Source organism: Gambusia affinis, linkage group LG15 (genome assembly GCF_019740435.1).
Source record: "Gambusia affinis linkage group LG15, SWU_Gaff_1.0, whole genome shotgun sequence".
Classification (NCBI taxonomy): Eukaryota; Metazoa; Chordata; class Actinopteri; order Cyprinodontiformes; family Poeciliidae; genus Gambusia; species Gambusia affinis.
This window is the reverse complement of record NC_057882.1, coordinates 5187391-5203216: the sequence shown is the minus strand read 5'-3', so window position 1 is coordinate 5203216 and position 15826 is coordinate 5187391. Positions and strand designations below refer to the sequence as shown.

The following is a 15826-nucleotide window of genomic DNA, read 5'->3' as shown; positions in this document are numbered from 1 at the left end:
GAAATAAAAGAGCATAACTTTTCAAAACATCTCATTTTTATCCGAGAAACTTGTTTTTCAAACTTATTTTGTTTTCCGCACGTGTTTCTGTTGCGGTACCTCCTGAAGGTTTGTGATTTTTATACCCAGATGTCAGTTAAGCCTTTCAGCAAGATTCAAAACCAAAGTGCTTCTGGCGTGTTCTCATTGGCCTTGAGTTATGTTGACTTAGCTGTTCAGAGAAATCAAGTAGCTGTCACGATGAGGTACGTGAGGATAGACATCATCAAAATTTTCCAAAATCACTACATACAGTATATATTCTAAGTAGCAGCAAGTCGTCTTCTCTACAGCGCTAAAGCTGATGAACAAAAAAGATTTAAAGTCTATACTGTTTGGTTAGAATTATGTTCAGTTTCAATTATAAAACGACGTTGGAACAAAATTCAACAGTTTTCCTCAAGCTAATGATATGTATTGTATTGTATTAAAGCCTAAAGTGGTGCTGAAATTTTAATAGGAATAGCCTGTAAACAGGAGATGTGTTTACTTACTCCAGCTGTGTATCAAATACTTAACACAACCAAAAGCTATAGTACTGTTATCTATTTTGTATTGAAACTGACAAAAGGTGAAAACTGGCTACATACTGTACATACAGCTCCCCCCCCCCAAATGTGTTGCCACACCTGCTGAAGCAGTAACAGATCTGAATGAATCTTTTCACGCTACAGCTTTCCAGCTGTGAGCTGCAGGTTTTTTTCATTTTTTTGTTTGTTTGTTTTTTGTTTTACCTTCCTGCTCTCTGTTCATGGCAGCAAGATAAACGCAGTTCCTCTTTGGGCTTTTTTAGTCACAGTTCCAGGCATTTTAAACATATTAACTTCTCTTCTGACTGTAGAAGTTCAGTTCACTCATTTGTTGTTTTCCCCATATGAGAGACGGCAGGGCATACAGCTACCTAAAAAGGAAGAAATTAATATATCTTTTTTTATTTTATTAAAAAAGATGTTCATCAATATTCATGATTTATTTTATTTTTTTCATTTTATCGTTATCACAGCAGTATGAAAAAATATAGTGATGCAATTTTAAACCCACATAATCCATTCATATTTTCTAGTTTTTGGTACTTTCTAGGAGAAATGGGTTTGCTATGTCGCATCGTATTTATAATATATTTCCACAGAAACACGAGGACTCATCGCTAAAAGTTTCACACAATCAAATTTGTAGAAATGATCCTTTAGACAAAATGTCTCCTAAGCTGAGATATAAGAATAAATGTGCTCCATTTAAAAGTTGCATTTTTAGAAATATTTCCTATTTAGCATTTTTTTTTAAATATCTTTACCTCAGGTGCCAACAAATGCTCTTTTGCTCAATCTATTAATTTCAATGCACGTGTAAATGACCGTATCCACAGCATTCACACAAAGGCTTCAATCAGAAGGGCTGAAAGACATCACTGTAAAGAATGCATGAACCCATTAACTTTAATGTACCTCTTATCTGATGAGGGCTCATGTTGAAGCAGCAAATAGAAATTATCTCACTTTGTTACACCTCCTAATCATAATTTTACTCAGATTTAGCTGTTAAAGGACATTTTTTTTCGCAGAAGAGCAACACGAGACACTTCTGCACTTAAGCACTAGACTATGCAGACACTTACAAATTGATAAGTATTACAATGTTTTGAGTAAACAGAGATTATTATTTGTTTGTGCTCCATTAAATCATCATACTTCATGTATATGGGAGTCTGTAGTGTTGAGTGAAGGGTTAATCAGTGAGTGATGGTTGGTCTTGGAGCACAAAGTCCAAAGCAGAAATTATGCAAAGCATTCCTAATTGACTGGCTGCATAATGATATGAGTCATTTATGGGTATCTTATGTTTTTGCCGCGTTCACATTTTTCATCCATAGCAGACTCATTTCTGATTGCAGTGCCAGTTTTCTATCTCAAAACATTCTTCAGCACATAAACAGAGGGTGGGTCTGAGATTAGGACTTTCATCTCAAGTCAAGATGTTTTAAAGCCTCTCTGTGTGGAGTTAGCATCTCTTCCCTGAACTTGCGTGGGATGTCTTTGTGTGCGCCAGTTTCCCAAAAAGTGGCTAGATTTTCATAAGATTTATGAGTTAAAAGAAAATCCACATTGCCGCCCACAAGCTATCTGTTGTTGCCTTTAGATCACAAAAAGTTTGACAACTTTGGACCAATCAGGGCTGTGTATTGACACCCACAGATCGATGTTTGGATGTAATGACAATCTGGCGTTCTCCTCCTGATCAAGGACTGAATCCGTTCGGTTCAGATTGATGTTTTGCCTCCTTGACTCAGGAAGACAGATGCTTTGGTTGCTCACCTGCAGGCAACATCTGGTTGCATTTTGCCTGATATATTGAAAGGAGGCTTTATCAGTTTGAGAACACTTGAACGATTTATCTTTGTAAATGTCACACTGTTTATGCAATCTGACACAAAAAATTTAGATAAGCATTTTTATCAGTAAGACTCTTCACCGTGGAATAAGAACTGAGGTTGGGGTTTCTCAGTTATAAAAGCTCTATGTGAATCTCATCAGACCATAACTACTTTTTAACTGTCATTAATAATTATAATTAGTCAAACTATTAAATGAAAAACACAAAGCAGAGTTTTTTTAAATTTTATTTGATTTATGTCATCTCGGTTACGAACAGAGTGAAACATTGCAAGTGCTGATTTCAGTTCCTCTGAAAATGGTAACGTTCTACAGGATCGCTGCTGAAAGCTTTTTTAAAACAGAAATGTTTCTTATGCTAAAGGGAAAACTGCTGACTGGACAGTTGTCAGGCCAGGAATCAGTGACTCCCTCCTCAAGGAGGATTTTCTTCACTGAAGAAAGTTGGTAGGAAAAGATGCACAAGCAACATGGATAACAGCAAGACACAGAGGATTGTTATAGGACATGTACTAGAGCTGGAACCTTCTTCGTGTTGAACCAATCTTAACCTCAGATGTCTGTAGCACCTTAGTTGGAGAAAAATGTGTGTACTGTTGTTCAGTGCTCCAATAAGTCTTTTTATGTGAAAGTACAATTTTGCATTTAATCTAAAATTAAAAGTTCCACAGTCTGGGGAAAGAGTTGAGTGGAACAGAATCCAGTGGCATTTTTCCATTGCCACCCACTCCACTCAGCTCTACGACACCATAAGGGTTTTCCACCAGTAGCTGTTATTTGATACCAGTCCCTTTTGTAGAACCTACTTCACTGTGACTCCAAATGTGCCAATTCAGTGTGAAAACACAACATCAGAAATCTGATGATCACTGATTGGGCAGACGGTGAGGCCTCTTGACTGGAAAGCTCTTAATGACAATGGGTCTAACGTACTGTAGCTAACATGTACGCCATTGTTTGTGTTGAGTACAGATGACATTATGTTGCTGTTACTCAATTGTAATGATAATCCACCCGAGCTGCATGGAGTCAAGTGGTAAAGGAGCACAAGTTGCTTGAGATCCATTTTAAAGTTTCCACAGTCGGTGATGATTTACAGAACCGTGGCTCCTTCTGGTGTCTCCTCACAGGGATCTGCCTGGAAAACCTTTAAATAAAGCCCAAATCAAGATAAAGTCTTGATTAGGTGGCTGAAGCTCTATCCAAAAACAGAAAGAACATGTCTGGAAACCCACCAAGACTCAGACGTTCACCTAAACCAACCAGCCTGGCAAGGAGAGCATTAATCAGAGAAGCAGCCAAGAGGCTCTTTGTAACCGAATATGTTGCTTCATACGCTGTGACAAAAATCTGAATACAGCTGCTGACTTAAAGTGCTGATTGGTTGAGGCCTGGCTAGATTGTTGAGGGGTGATAGAACAGCAGCTATCTGACATCTCAACAACTAAAGAGAAAATGAAAATCAAAGTTTGCTTCTTTAGAGAAAAACGATGCTATCTGCATCATAATGGCGCCAATGTGCATCCATGCAAGAGCACAAGCAGCGGAAAATTGCAGAAAAAAAAAGACGCGTTTTTACACGCTGCCACTTTACAAGCTGGTGTTCAGAAAAATGTCAGAAAATTTGAGGTAAATGTCGTTTTGAACAGCACACTTCGGTTTCCTGTCTCCACCTGCCACCCTGTTAGGCTGCTTTTGCCCCTGAAGCACTGCTCATTGCGTCCTATTCATAGGATTACCAGAGATGCAGGTGTTTCCATAGCAACTGCAGGGAAGGCAGCAAATGTGCCATGGTTGGGCCTGGTGGCTGTGGTGTGTGTTTGGGTGCATGTGTGGAGTGTGAGCTGCACAGGAAGAGGAAACACAATAAGTACTCAAGAGTTTTTGTTTGCCTTTGTCAAGCTCATTATCACAAACTGGACTCCACCGCGCGGGACGTTGGTGGAAAGTTTGGCCAAATCAGGTGTTAATTTTGCACGTGAAGAATCTGCTGCTCTACTCTAGTGCATTTGCCAGGATTATCCCAGTGTTGGTGGCGTTAATCACCTTGGCCAACAGGCAGTGTGTTTGGAAAGAGATGCCCTCGCTCAGGCAATCCCTCCAGAAAGTGCTGTTGAAGCATAACGGGCATTAGCAGTGGGTGACATCATCATTATGAAAAGCAGCTTTATAATGTAACGGTTGTTCGGCAGCTGGTGAATACCACACTGCTTCTAATTGAGCTGATGGCTCCTTCCTCCGTCTTCAGATTTTTGTCTGTTTTGATCATTTTTTTTTCATTCCTTCAAGGAAGAGCCTGGACAGATGGGAGACAATTCTTGGAAAGTGTAATAAATCTAGATGTCCTCTCGGGACCCTTCCGTCATTTGGGATGACAGTTATGACATGCTTTGAATCACACAGTCAAGGGGAAAACTAAGCACACCCACTGATTAAACACTCTGCAAAACCACCCTTAGCAGCAAAGATTTCCTCAATCTACCCAATCATTTGGATGCTAATATCCTCACCCTTCCCACTCGTCTTTCCAAGAGTGTCCCAGTTATTTCTGACATTTCACTGAGTACAGTTCATGAGGTTCCACCATTTCAATCAGATTGAGGTGTGGGCTTTGACTGGGCCATTACAACACCCTGAGTTTTTGTTTTGCCCGTTTCATTGCAGTTGGGTTGCACAGGAAAAAATCATGAGTTCTGAACTATGAACAGGTTTGGAGTCCACTGCCCTTTGCTTTATTGTCATATTGCATGTTTACTTCAATGCCGAAAAGAAAAATCAAATTTATTTTATTTTTAATTTGAGAAAGAAAAGAAGCCATATTTTTGTGGACACCATGTCATTTTAGCTTGACAGTCTTGCCCCAATTGTCAAAATGTTTGGACACCACCACTGTAGCATCAATAGGTGAGAGCCATCATCAAAATCATCAATACACATTCAATATGCTGGTCAAACATCCATTTATTATTGTTCAAAAGCAACTCCAAACAGGTTTGACGGCCAATGAGTTCAAGATTCTCCAACCACAACACATGTTGACCCGCCGCATGCTAACTGAGCATGCTAAAATGACCATGCTAAAATGACCTTAACAGAAACTGCTTCTCTGCGCTCATTGCTGAGCTCTATCTATGTTGCCATCGTGTTTTCTCACTCCTCCATGCTCCTAAGTGTCAAACTTCTAAAAGTCCTACTTTTAAAGAGGTTATTACTCTTCAGGTCTATTTGATTAGCAGCACCTGGCTACTAGTTTCCCTCATGACAGTACTGTCATTGCAGCAGCCTTTCTGTTCCCCGTCACTGCATGTTATAGCCTGAGCAGTCAGTAGCTCTTGAACTAGCGGAACACGTGAAAAACACTTTCTCTTTTCTGCACATTGCATTTTCCATCTCCTCCGTTTTCAATAGCAGTGTCAAGTAGCACACCTCTTCTGAGGCTCGTGTTAGAGCGGCGGCTCACTTTGGTTGTTGCTCCTCTTATTTGCAATCCGTCTGTGCAGAAAAAGAGAAATGGCAACTGGTCTGGGTTATTTTTAGCGTTGACCGCAGATGTAGGAAGTCTGACGCCAACAGCGACTCATCAGCAGCGCCCCCTCCGTTCTGCCCCTAACTTTAACCCTGTCTACTTCAAACAACTTAAAGTTCCCTTGAGCACTCAGACACAACCAACTAATAACCTCACTGTGTGTTCTAGGTCAGCCAGCAGGAATGTAAGTAATTTATGATAGTTTTTTTTCTTGAATGACCTTTAAGTTTGAGGACTGTAAATGCACTAGATAATGCGTCCAGGCATTTGGAGTCCTATAGAGTATTAGTGGGTTGAGAAATGGATGAGAGGATAAATCAAAGACTCCGTTTTCTGTTTTTCCATATTTTGCCAGGCTACTTGTGTATTCTTCACTCTTTACTAAGTGGCTTTATATATTATAACATTCAAGAGCATCACATTTGTTTAAAACTAGATGCACAGAATCCAAATCTAGACTTATCATTGAGTGTTTTGAGCCATAATTTTGCATTCCAACGGATGATGTCTTGCTTTTGCATATCTTGTTTTTCAGTTCCTCTGGCTGCTTTATCTAAAAACGAGCAAAAGAAAAAAAAAACACACATTGGATACAGCGCATGGGAGTATACTTGGAAGCAGATATAGGAGAGAAGTATTTGGCCTTTCCCCAAGTGAGATGAATTCTTCTCGACATGAGATCCTATCTGCTCCCCAACAGTGGATTAACAGCCGGGGTGCTCTCAATTAGCCAGAGAGATTAGATGGCCCATCACCACCAGATAAGAAGCGATAAGTAAAGTAAGACTCTAGTTTTCAGGTGAAGTGAGGATGGGGAAGGAGAGCAATCACAAATAAGTCTTTCTGAAACACATTTAAATAATATTTTTTTGCATAACTGTTCATAAAGTATCATTTCTATCTTATAGACTGAGTTATTTACTGCTTTCTATTTTTGATGGCGTCAGTTGTGTTTGATTTCTTAACTTTTTATACTGACTTTTTTGCTGTCTCAATTGGCTGTTCTCGTTCTGTGTTCTAGTTGTTAAAGATGTCACCGTTTAGGTAAAACGTCCTCGGTGGAAGTGGGCATTCCTGTAGACATGAATTCTGCACTGCGAGTGGAGGAAGAGGTTACATCTTGTTGCATACATGCAGTCTGATTGCAACAGCTGCACCAGGAGGAACTACATTTACATTAAAATGCTCCCACTGAACCCTGGGAGCATACAGACACAAAAAAAACTAAACAAAAAAAAAACAACCCATCTTCCTCTAAAACGGCTACATTTATCACGCTGTGCCTGCGCTGCGGTGTACACGCTACTCGGCCAATGCCTATGAAGGAAAGTATTCAGATGTGCTGAAAAGTTATGCACGGTGTAGTTGCAACCCTTTTGGAATTGTTAAAGCAAAGGCAGCCGCTATGTAGAAAAAGAAAAAGTGCCGATGCAGTTGGAGTGTATCGGTGTTTGTGCTTCAGTACAACAACAATCATGTTTTTGGACTGTTGGAGGAGGGCAGAGTACCCAGAGATAAACCCCAAATTCATAAGAAGATCATGCAAACTCTATGCAGAAAGGTTTCAATCTGGGATTCAAACCCAGAACCTTCTTGGTTTGTTTACAGTTGCTTTTCTTACGTCTTAATATCTGGAGGCTTAAATCCTGAAGTAAACAAATAATATTCAAAATGTAATTAAGCTGACTGCCTTGAAATATATAAAGGTATAACCATTCACTTGGTTCTTCTCTGAACAACCTTGTGTCTACATGTTGGCTATTACAAAGTACTGCTTATCAATTTCTGAGCATTGATGAACAAACTGCTGCAACATCAGTAGAGTGAAAAAGAATTAACACGGAAAATACATTTCAGACTTAATAAAAAGTGTTCAACATGGTGCCACAAGAGAGTAAAAAAATAAATAAAAATCTGATTTTTAAAATTTTTAAAAAGCTGTTTAATAGAAGAGAACTGAACTCCTCAAAGGTTTTCATTTTAGAAAACCTGTCGCACATAGTGAAAAAAAACATAGTCATTTTCTGTTTTCTGTTTTCTCCAATACCAGAAGCAATAAAACAGCTTGAGGAAATCTAAAAGCTTGGTTTTTTCTACAATAGCTATATTATTATATTTTCATTTGCCTACCCTGAGGTCTTCTTTAAATTACCTCAGCGTGAATGACAGGAAATATGAAAATCACTTTGCTTTTAATGGCTTTTTCGGCTCGCACTCCAAATTCAACAGAAGCAGAAATATTTAATTGAAATGCTGGAGCCGTCCTATAAGAGAAATAATGAGAAAGGGGGGGCGGGAAAAAGGAATGGATGATAAATGAAGAGATTTAATCTGACGACAGGTGATCTATGTTCCTTTGATAATAATGCAGTGCTATACCATAAAGCTGCATTTATGTTTGGTCAACGTGAATTAAATGAAGGGCTTGTTTTATGCTGCTGTTTTTATGGAACATGGTTTTTACATCCATCCTGCGCAGATCAGAGCCATAAATCAAAGGGAGGAGGCCAGTGCATTAAAGCAGAGGGTTAACTGCCCGGCTCACTGCTGAGAAGGCAAAGTCAGAAAGCAAGGGCCTCGTACCTAGAGGCCCATTTGGCATCTATTCATCAGATATCCACTGAGCAGCTCTTTAGATATCCAAGTGGGTGTAAAATAACCCAAAAGGAAAATTGTGGCTGATTCCACCATCAGCCACATCCACGGTGGAGGATATTCTGACGTCATGTTGTTTTTGGAAATGTTTTCCTGTCAGTTTAAAGACTGGTTCTGTTCTGGGCTTCATGCTCGTCAACTTTAAGGTTTAAAAAAACTTCCAATATTTTTTTTAAAGTTAACACAATAAATCGCCAGATTGTGAGTGATGACTCTGACCTCTGACCCGGTTTTAACTTAGTTGTGCTTCTTATGACTCAGTTATTGAAGCCATTCTCTGAAGATCAGCACCGGGACTTTTCTCTGCCTTTCTAAAAGATAATATAAGATCTATAAAAATTAAGGAGTCACCTTTGTGAGAATGCCACAGCCTTGTTGCTGATCAGTTTGTTACTTGAGTAATGATGCATTTTAGAGGTTTAATACACTCAAACCTAAGAGAATGACTCTGTATTCCATCTAATCAGAGGCGCTCTCCTTCGTCCCATATGTTGGACGTGTTCATTTGAACGCAGCAGACAGTTCAGCCATATTGTCCAAAGGAACCCTTTAATTATAAAACATCCCCACTCACCGTAAGTTCAGGCTTCCTGCCTTCACAGTCGGCTGTTGCCTTCTGACTTACACTGAGTGCATTTCAGTGTACACGCATGCTGTTTTGTGCCAGTATGAACACATTTATGAGATGAAGCGTAACCAGATGACTTAACACGAGTCACCAGGGACTTCCTAATTGAATTGGGTGGTTGGATTGCTGTGGTATGTAAAAGGTAAAGCCGTTCATTACAGATAGTTTCGAATATAGGATTGTGTTCCAGTGTTTTTGGGCCGAGGCTCATTTTAAAACCCTGATGTCTGCTGTAAGTTTCTAAATGAGATGCTTTTATCTCTCTGTACTGAATTTTGGAATCTTGCTCAAGTTTGATCTGGTAGCTCCTTCAACGAAGACCTTCCACCAGCTCTTGTTGAAGCTGTTTCCTAATAATGCATTTAATAGCAGATCATGTTTTTGGACGCCTTCTCAGCATTGGGTTTACATAACTTTTCATTTAGTGTTTTCATGTTGCCTGGAGAAAACCCCTGCAGAGTTCTGCTGAGCGGCTCCAGGAAACCGAGAGCTCTTTTGAAGATGACACCAGCTTCAATTTGCGAGAAATGTGGAATAAAACTCTCCTCTTCGTGTTGTTGTGCGTTCAGGTCTTGATGGAATAAGATTCTCTACAAGCAAGCTAAAAGAAACTCTCAGCTTGACTTCATCAAGGAGCCACGGATGATACTTCAGAAAATATAACGTTGAGTTTGTAGCATTAACTTTTTAATTTTAACCCCTGACTGCTAAATAATTCACACAAGCTCAGTTGAGAGTTATTTATTCATAGCCTTCGTCAACAGCTTTATTTTTCATTTCAGAGCCTCGGAGATGTTCACCTCATTTTGGTTCTGTAAGCTACAAGGAAAACTAGCATCTGATTACACTTTCTCTGTCCATTCTTTTTTATTTAGTCCCTGGCTTCTTCGAAATAAACTAGCTGCTGCAGTCGTTGCACACAAACAAAATGACTAAACTTTATCCTGCTGGGCCACTTTTGTACTCTTTTATTTAAAAAATAAAAAAGATGCGCTGAGAAACTGGCAGGAGACTGGATTGGCTGATTTTCAGCTTGAGCGACCCTTACCACACTGTCAGTGAATTTGACAATAATATCCCATAAATGTGACAACAAAATATTTTAAAGCAAAAAAAAAAAAAAAACTGTTTAAAAGAAGGTGTTTATCTAACAATAAGATGTTGTGAAGGTACCAAATCTCAGAGTTATGTTTTTTTGTTTACTCCGGTTATTCGTGCTTGTTTGACTGAAGATCTGAAACCTTCTCAGTCGGACAAAAAGCAGAAGCAGAAGAGAGAAAATACTTTTTTTGGTTGTTTTTTTTACAGCACTACATATGAGATATTTTTGCTCTATTTGTGTGGCTTGAATTTGTCAACACATTTTCCTTTTAAAATTATATTGTATAAGCATGCAATAAATTATGGTTGCTTAGTAAGAATCATGGAAAAGCTCAAAAGGTCATTTTGAGCTTATAAGAGTTTATGACTCCTTAAAAGGATTAACTTCAATAATGTAAGAGCTACATGCCTTGGCCATGGTTTGTGTGTTCCTCTTGTCCGTGATGTTTTCCTCCGCCTCTGGAATGCCAGATTTGCTGAGAGCGAATGAACAGCAACAGAGAGTGTTGTGCCCTTTCTTTATGTAGATGAAGGAGGAAACTTTGGCCCAAGCAGCTAGCTTTTCTGGGGACGAGTCTGAATAAAGCCAAGCAGAAAGGAAGTCAGGCCCCTAAATCACATTAAAAGTGCTTCAGTCTATCAGAGCGTGATTTCATCTCATCCCGTGTCTGTGGAAAGTGGGTGCATGTGGTACGCCATGTTTATATATCCAGAGGAAGAAGCCATTTTAAGAGCACAAAAATTTGTGTCCTGTTTGTTTTATTTGCATACATGCATAATTGGTCGAAGGGGTTGCCATAGATACCACCATAAGGGAGATTAAACCCTGACAGCGGTCACAGTCGAAATAAATGACTTTGGGAATTGGGGCGCGTTCCACATAAGCATTAAACTGGGGTAAATTTAGCTGACCTCAGAACAGAGAGCACTGTGGGAATCTGAAGCTCACGCTGAGGACGCAGCGGGCGCTGTGGGTTCCTCTCTGTGTTTCTCACTTTATCCCACCACTCTGAAAAAAGCCCTGAGACATACACAAAGATGCATGGGCAATTTTTGATTTTTGATTTTTTTTATCACACCACACTGTCAGACAGATTCACAGATCGAATTGCAGTTACAGAAATAAAGATGCAACACAGGGGGCGCTAGGTGGTTCTGATGCAGAGGCTGTAGTCCTTGACACGGTTGTCACGGGTTCAATTCCCCGCTGCCGGCCCATCTGCTGCAGGCCTTCCTCGCTTTTCTCAAACCTGTCACTATTAAGTAAAGGCCACTATTCCCAAAAAAATCTTTAAAACGCACAAGAAAATTTCAAGCAGCTCAACTGCTATCCAAGCCTGTTCCTCTACTGAGCTTTTACAAGCGACCTGGAGGAGCTGTTGTTAGCCATAAGGAATTTTATTTATTTTATGGGGAATCTGTCGCATTTTGTTTCAGTTGTTTGCTATGAAGTTTGTCATTAGCTCCATGCAGCAGAAACGTCATTTAAATAAACCTGGGAATTGTACTCAGCATAGCAGCTTGACTTGGTGGTGGTAACCATGGTAACTGCTTTGAATTCATGTATCATTAGTTATAAATGTGGATATATTATTTTAAAACAATATCGTCCCTTTTACACAAAAAAACTCTAAACAATAATAGCCTTATATGGACAATTATGTTAATATTGTCGACGTCGGCATAAGAAGACAAAAAAGTAATTTGAGTCTTGCTTGGTTTGGAAGCTGGGCAGCGAGGCCTTGGTGTGGGGAATGTAATCATCGCCCATCGTGATCAGTGGAGGACATGGTGTGAACTTCTCTCTGCTCTTGGATCTTGCTCTGTATCCATGAAACCCCCTTTTCAACTTCTCAGAGTAATATCCTGTACTGACCCTCAGCCAGGAAAACCATTAGAAGCAGAGGCAAAATGAAATACAAATGGAAGCTGCAGATTCACTCAACAATAAAAATAAAAAATATATATATATAATGAGAGTAAGCTGTCAAAAAAAACAACACAATTTTGCATTTTCAGCATTTTCTTTAAATAAGAAATGAAATTAAAATCACAGGCAAATAAGCTTGTTCATGCAGTATGTCATTAAAAATCATGGCAGCCATGGATGTAAACAGTTACAAGAAATCTATAACTCAGCCATAGCGCTAGCACTCACCATCTACCAGCAGTACTGGAGAATGGCTACGCATTGGAATGACACACAACTTTTTAAGAACTGTTCGATGCTGTGAGAGCTGTGGAGGAGCCAGTCGCACATCGTCCAAAAAAAACCAAACCAACATCCTCCTACTACTTCCTGTTGTCTAATAACATCCGACTGGTGACTACCTGACTTGTGTGATGCGACAAAGTTTTTCCGTTGCAGTTTTTCCGTTGCAGTTTTTCAAACTTCGGCCAAAAAAACACGCCTCCTGCTAGTGCAAAACCTTTTTATCTATCCATGTTATTTTAAAATGGGCTGCTTTCAAATTAAGCAAATTTATTCTTCATGCATGGTGTGGAAGATCTCTCTTAGTTTCTGTCCAGAAATACTGTTGTGCCATGAGTCCCAGGAAACATCTTGGGTTCTTACTGAGATCTTTGTTTTGAAAAGTTTTAAAATCATATTTTTCTCTCCAAAAAGCATTTCTACGTCTAGATGGGAGGTTCAAATACAAACATTTGTGCCGACATGACTCGTACCAGTTGCTCTGGTCTTGCTCTACTGGATCTCTTATTGGCGCCGTTTTCCTTTCATTTTTTAAACCAGGTGTGTAGTTGCTTACTCCAAACATAGAACTGAACAGAACTTCTGCTGTGAAATATTGTAGTTTTGTTCTCAAACACATTAAGGAAGCTTCTTGAATATATGCTTTCATTCACGACCTCCAGCAAAGCTGAGTGTTTAAAAGATAACAAACATCCATGACCCGTGGCCCTCTCTGCTGTTTCACCCTGCCGCCCCCTTGAAGACTGGGCTGCGTTCACTGTGCTTATCTGGGCCCCTGGGGGCCTCCCTTTGTTCCTGTGGCTACCAGAAGACAATAGAGGCTCTGGGCAAAGCAGACTAGCAAAGGCCTCTCTCTCCTACCATGAGAAGGCTAACGGCCAAACAGCGGTCAGCGTTGCCACAATCCAAGCTGCACGCCATCATATAAATCTTTTGCATGAATAGTGTGCTCTTTGAACTCACATGTGCACGCACACACACACACACACACACACGCACACACACACACAAACAGAAACCCCCAGAAAAAAACACGAAAACACACAACTTTCAACACAACACCCACATTCGACCACAGATATGCAGACGAGCATTCAGGGAGTTTCATACTGTTTCTTCTTTTTTTTTTTCTCTCTGCTGTTTGGTTGTTTTTCTTGTTCCGACACACATTTTCACAGAAAGTTTCTCACAAAGTTCAGTATTAAAGCTGATCATCTTCATTTGTCTGCTGCAACTGCAGACCTTTGCCAGTTCTAGTGGCACTTCTGATGGGGGCTAATGATACCATCACCGGCACATTTCTTCTCTTTGTGATTTTCTGTCTCTAACACATTTTAGGAGACTTTTTCACAATGAAATCAATATCCTATTTTGTCCGTTACCCCTGGTCAAGCCAATAAACTTTAATCAAGAGACTTTTTTTTTTCTTTCTTTCCTGCTTCCTCTTGTTTTTCCCTCTAATCCCTGAAGTCCAAATCGGCTCTTTAAAGCAGCCTGGAGATTTCTCTGATTATCATTTGGTGTGGAGCTTTTCATTTCCTCAAATAAATCTGATTCTGAAGGTCATCGGGTTTACCTTCATTTTCTTGGCTGTGGAAAACTATTCATGCTCAACAGAATTTCACTATTTTCATTATTTTCCCTTTGCAAATTTGTCCATGTATCTCGGCTCAGCAGGATCTCTTGTTATGAAATTGGAGTAGCACTTAATAGCAAATACAGCCCTAGGTATTGTAACCGTTGGTGAATTAAGAGTCAAAGAATTCATTTATTTATTTAAACTAATTTGAAAATAAACTAGAGGCTTTTAGGGGCTTACTGATCATTTTTATCCCTTCTGAAAGGAAATGAGAACCGCTTGCCCCTTTAGAAACAAGCACAGCTGAAAAATGTTAACGAACAGTTACCATGGAGGCTCTGTGGTATGCTAATTAATTCTCTATAGAGATGCCTGAAGTTGTTATTGTAAGCATTTCTGTTTGGGTTTTTCTTGGAAATCCTTCATAATATCAGGAACTTTGTTTAGGAAAGTTTGGCCGTTCTCTGAAAGTAAGCCGAGTTCTGACTGTTGTACTGACTTCAACCTTCCCAAGAGGATAAGCAGGCAGATAGTGTGTCTCTTGCTGCTTTGTTGATAGCAGTGGTCAGCAGAGACAGCTGGGACTGTCACTCTGTGCAGTTAACAGCAGATTGAGAAGATGAGGCAGCCAGCAGAACAATTGTTTTCTGGGGCAAAGAAGGGCACTACTAGTTAAATTGTTGCCTCAGGGACTCACTCACTGCCTCCAGAGATCGGTTGCTTTTGGCTCCGGACATGGTCACATACTGTACTTTTTAAACAGTATGAGAAGGATATTGTAAAATTTGGATGGAGAGGTCCTTTTTTTATGTTAGGATGCTTACTTCTGTCAGGTTTTGGCCAGATCACGGATAAAACTCATTCAATTTACAACACACTTTGTAGCAATTAGCACCTTTACATAGTAAAGCCCCCCAAAAATGAAGTACTTAAGCAGCATAAGGTCACACTAAAATGTACAAGTTGATTCATTCAGCAGTGGAAACAATAATAAAGGCAGCCCAGTCTTCAAGGGGGCGGGAGGGTGAAACAGCAGAGAGGGCCACGGGTCATGGATGTTTATTATTCAAACTTTTTTTCAATCAGTAAGTCCAGGGGTTTGTCAGGAGCGTTCGGTGTTATTAGTCAGACTTCAAAATCTGAAAGACGAGAGTTCAATTAGCTAGCTAAAGTTGTCCATATTTTCAGTCAAAGCAATGATGAAATAAAGTAATTAAATCAAGGAGCAAGGCTGGATGAAGATTTAAGTGTTTCCCCTCAAGAAGAACTTCTGATAATAATATCTAATCTAAAAGCACCATTTTTATTCCTTTTTGCATATTTGCTGAACAACCCCAGAGCTGACTTAAGGAAGACTGTAGATCTTACCGTCGGCGGTAGTGCCAAGATGGTAATTGTATTAAATTGTACAATTTAATGAGGTATTTAAATTTTTCTCATTCAATTGTTAATTTATGTCAATAAATATTTACTTTTAATGAGATAAATCAGTAAATTAAGTAATTTAATGTAGAGGTTGGCCAGTTTTATTGTCACTGCACCCCTGATGTTACAATTTAGACAAATATAGCTCCGGGTTCTTCTAAGTCCTCCTGGATGAATCACAGAAGTGCTCTTGGAGATATTTTGGTTTTCCGGTCACTCCTCGGAAGGTTAACTACTGGCATGTTTTCTGCATTAATGTCTCAGTGTGTGC

General features: G+C 39.6%; 1 protein-coding gene across 6 annotated transcripts in view; it reads left to right on the top strand.

Moving 5' to 3' along the window:
* The window catches only part of ncam1a (neural cell adhesion molecule 1a), a 285015-nt gene that overhangs the window by 162376 nt on the left and 106813 nt on the right, over positions 1-15826 (top strand). The gene's annotated exons all lie outside the window — the stretch shown is intronic.